Genomic DNA, 4996 nt, shown 5'->3' with positions numbered 1-4996 from the left:
GCATTTTTTTGGGAATCTAGTGCTCAAGAAAGATTTTCCTGCATTGAGGCTAAGTAGAGTTTTACAAAGGACGTTGGTCCTCGAGGAGATTAAGGCTACCCATGCATCCGTTGGCGTCACTCAGTTTCATTTCCAAAGATTCTGCCTTAGCCAGATGTCAAGTGACTGTTTCAGTCAGTGAGAGATTATAGAAGAACATAAATAGCTTATTGTCGATTCACTACCCCCACAGATACCCCGTTGATTCAAAATACACCCTACCACCAAGGCAGTGCCAGAAGGGATGCTTCCAAGCCCTGTTCTTCTTCCCTAAGTCTAGCTTGACTAGGCTAAGGAGGGATTCACATGGGGATTCAGTAAATCTTGGCTCCTAGCTGTGGCTCCATTGTTAATTCACCGAGAAAGGCCAGTAAATTAGTCTAGCTTTTATGTGCTAATGTTTTCTCATGTAAAAAATGAGCCCAGTAACAATGCTGTGCTATTAATTTTGCAAATAAAAGTTTCTCTAATGCAAGTCCTGATGATATATTACCCTGCTTACCAAGAGGAAGTTGAGTGTACAGGACTTTTTGATAAAATGCATGACATCTCTGGGCCTATTATTTAATGGGCATGGCTAACAACTCACTGAACGACTCTGAGAGGTAGGTCTTTTCTTTTAAGTCTGCAAAATGAAACAACACTATTTGATATAATCAATCTTGGACCCCTGTAAAACCCCATTTATTCAGCCAACAAGTACTGACTGAGTACTGACTGAGTGTAAGCTGCTGAGTACAGAAAGAAATAAGAAATTGTTCCTTCCCCAAGGGACTCCATTCTAACTGGAAATGAATCCATACTAACCAAATACAACTGTAAAGTATTCTAAACTTCAATTCAGTATGATTTTCCTTAACTCTGTATAGCCTTTCTGTGTAAGTAAATGCTACCGCAGAGGCACAGAAGAGCAACTCTTTTGCCAGACAGTGGGAGAGGAGGTAGCATTTAGCAGTAACTGCAGGGAAAGGTGAGATGGGAGGTGCTTGGTAGAAGGCAGAGGAGAGCTTCACAATGAGAAGGAAGGCACCTTTGTGAGAGAGGGCAGAGCACGGCATGTCCAGAACCCTCTGGCATGGTGCAGAACCTCATGGCATGGCCAGAACCCGTGGCATGGTACAGAACCTCATGGCATGGCCAGAACCCTCTGGCATGGTGCAGAACTTCATGGCATGGCCAGAACCCCGTGGCATGGTGCAGAACTGTTAGGACTCCAAAGTGCATGGAGCACAACAAATGTGGAATTGGTAAGTCTGGACCAAAAACTGGTAAAAACCCTTTATTGCTATATTTATATCTGTAGACTGAATGCTGGAGCCATCTGAGGTGTTTAAGCAAGAATGTAGCATAGTCAGAGCTGCTGTTTTTGAGATAGGTCTGTGATGGCAGAAAGGAAAGGGGCTAAAAGAGAATAATTTTAAATCCAAGAAGCTGATTTGGAGACCACTGTATCCATGACCCACCCTCACCATGACACTCGGAAAACATCAGGTAGCGAGCGGTACAAATCAACTCTATGAGATCCAGATTCTCGTGGTCTAGCCGCATCCCCTACCACATCTGTCTCTTCGCTGCTGCTTGCATGTCAAACCAAAGCCATGGTCTTCTGCCACTAGCACAGCACTGGGTAGGAATTGTCCTGGGTGTTCCTCTTGGGTCATGTGTGCTGACACGAGCGAGCGGAGAATCCTCACAGCCCTTTCTTGCCTTGCTGATTTGCCTGCTGTGACCTGGGGCGCAAATGCTCTCTGATGACTCTTAAGCTTGATTATGTGAGTGCATGCGCACTCTCTCCATGGTGTACAGTGGTCTCTCCAACTGACTGCCCAGCCTGTCCCTCAGTCCCCACCTCATTCTGCACACACACCCCCACACACCTACACCTCCCCACCCCACATCCACACCCCCACACACTCATACCCATCCCCACATAGCCACTCACACCCACAACCCCCCCTCCCCAACTGAGTACAAGTAACCAGTTACTTTTTAATTCTGTTTCTCATTCATTCAAGCATTCTAGAAGTGTGGTTGACCTACAGAGTTGCACAACCACAACAGGACATCATCAGCCATTAGTTGAGGACACGTTTTTCCCTCTTGGAACTGTGTCTAACCAATAGCATCTCCATCGCACGCTCCAGCACTCGGGAAGGCGTCACAGAAAAGGCAGCAGGGACACCCTGCTTCCTGCCTCTTTTCACAACGCACGGGCAGTGACACTGCTTTCGCTGAGACTTGTTCATCTCATGAGTTGTTAAAGATGTGCTATTTGCTTTATGCACTTGAAAAAGACAGAAGAAAGGCGTGTGGGAGAAAGCTCCTTGTGTTGAGAGGAGAAAAGGATCAGGAGTGCGTTTCTGGCATGAGCTAATCTGGAATATTCCTTGTCCCCAGAGAGGGCCATCCCTTTGAGATCATCCTCAAGTGAAGCAACATGGCAACAGCAGATTGCCTGGTGTCTGCTTTTCATTGACTTTCCTTGGGAGTTTTGCAGGTTATTGGGAAACCCTACAGCCAAACTGGTAGTTTGGTTGCCCTGCACCATGTTCCATTTGTGGCAGTTGGTTGCCTGAAATGTTATTTGTGTTTTTTACTAATATTTCAGATTTTAGTTACATTAAGGAAGAAACAATGGTGTTTCCCAAATACACTCATCTAATTATCTAATTTGAATGTTCCTCTTTCCACTTTAAATGCTTGTCTAGGTTTTTTAGTTCTTGAATTGTTTCTTTTGTTTTCTTTGACAATATTCTTGATATATAATTATTTTCACTAATTCCTTAGTGCTTCAGTGGTACATTCTTTGCTTTGTGTTTTTTATGGAGTTCATTCTGCCTTTTTTTATGATGGATTTCTCATTTTCTTGGAGTCACTGAGTATAGCACGTTGATTATGCAAACTCTTTTTAGTTCTTATCACATTTATATTTTATTTTAAATGCCATTGTTAAAATTTACAAAATGGGTTTATATCTGCACAATACAATTGACATTTTGACATGCTTAGAGTATTTGCAACCCTGGAGCTTTATTTTTCCAGGCACAAAATGTGTTCAAGAGTACAGGACAGCCTCAGAGGCACAAAGATAAAATTAACTGAATTAGTTCCATTCACCCCTCCATTTGCAATAATGAGGTAAACCCAGAAACAACATGAATAGTAAAAGATAAACTGAGAATTTTAATTTTTCTTCAGGTTTCATCTTTTAAGATGCTTATCATTTGGAGAAGGTGTTTTGGAAATTTTCTTGTCATTGGTGACTCTTGAATAAAAATTCAAACAAGGGGGCTGGCGCTGTGGCACAGCGGGTTAAAGCCCTGGCCTGAAGCTCCGGCATCCCATATGGGTACCAGTTTGAGACCCAGCTGCTCCATTTGCAATCCAGCTCTCTGCTATTGCCTGGGGAAGCAATAGAAGATGGCCCAAGTCCTTGGGTCCCTGCACCCATGTGGGAGACCTGGAAGAAGCTCCTGGCTCCTGACTTTGGATCTGCTTAGCTCCAGGTGTTGTGGCCATCTGGGGAGTGAACCAGCAGATGGAAGACCTCTCTCTCTGTCTCTACCTATCTCTGTAACTGTCTTTCAAATAAATAAAATAAATCTTAAAAAAAATTAAAACAAGGAGTTTACTATCAAGACTGTATGGATCGAAGCCAACTGTCTGATTTTGTACTTCAGAGTGATTATATATGTCTTCCTCAACAAGACATCTTTCTTCACGCTCATGTTCAGGCTTCTGTAAGCCACACATTCAATCACATAAGATCCATAGGAAATTTAAATGCTTTGAAGTTCACAGGGACACAAAAAGCCTTATGACTTTCAGGCCTGAGAAGACATTTTGGTTTTACATGGCAACAAGAGACAGAGACAGAGGCCGCGGAAGCAGGGGAGACAGTGTTCCGGGGGGGACAGTCCCCCACGAGCTGTGTAGGTCCTGCGCAATCCCTTGGTCTGGCCCTGCTAAGTCAATAGATCTACAGCAATCTACTTTTCAGGTTGATAATTTTGAGGCTGACATTGTGGCTCAGCAGGTAGAACTGCTGCCTGTGACACTGGCATCCCGGATGGACCCCAGTTCTGATCCAGCTCCCTGTCAAAGGCCTGGGAAAGTGTGGAAGATGGCCCAAGTGCCTAGGCCCCTGCCACTGATGTGGGAGACCTGATTGAAGCTCTGGGCTCCTTGCTCAGGCCTGGCACAGAGCAGGCTGTGTGGACATCTAGGGAATGAGCCAGCAGATGGAAGCTTGCTCTCTTTCTCTCTGTTGGCTCCTTTCTATGACTCTCAAATATTCTTTTTTAAGCTGATAATTGTGTATGGTGTCATAAATATCCAAATGGCCCTTGAAGGAAAAGTGTCCCCCAGCCCTGCACTGTGCTGCTCTGGGTGCCTCCGGGGCAGGGGCCTCTCCTGGGCTCTGCGGCCACCTGCCTTGGCCTCCCCTCCTGGCTCGGACCCTTCTCTTTCCTAATGGGAAGGTTCTGGTTCAGTGAGCACAGCTGGGAATGGAGAGGTAGCCTCATGGACTAAGCTGCCCCAGGGGCAGCCTGAGCGCAATCCTCCCCAGGGCGCTGAAATACCACCCAGTGGCACTCCGCGGCTAAGGAGCGCGCCCGGGGAAGTCCTTGGGGCAGTGGCCCAGGGAGGGTTTGTGGGTTGTGGCAGAAAGAGACTTTGTTTCTGAACTAGCTAATAGTTTGCTCGCTGAGCTTGAGAGACAGCACAACGTCTCCCAGGTCTGTTCTGAGCCAGTCCTCATTCGCGATAAACGGGAGCAGATCCAGCGTGAGGCCAAGGCTTCCTCAGTCCAGTTGTTTTGTGCCTGGGGTTTGGAGTGGGCTTGTGCCATCTGGAACCCTAGAGGAGCTTCAGTGACCCCTGGGTCTCTGGGAACCTTTGCTTTGGGCCCAGGGCTTTGCATGCACCTGCTCCCGAGAGCCACGTCCTCATCCCC

This window comes from Oryctolagus cuniculus, chromosome 5 (assembly GCF_964237555.1).
Source record: "Oryctolagus cuniculus chromosome 5, mOryCun1.1, whole genome shotgun sequence".
NCBI lineage: Eukaryota > Metazoa > Chordata > Mammalia > Lagomorpha > Leporidae > Oryctolagus > Oryctolagus cuniculus.
The sequence above is the reverse complement of the archived record's forward strand: the minus strand, read 5'-3'. Positions refer to the sequence as shown.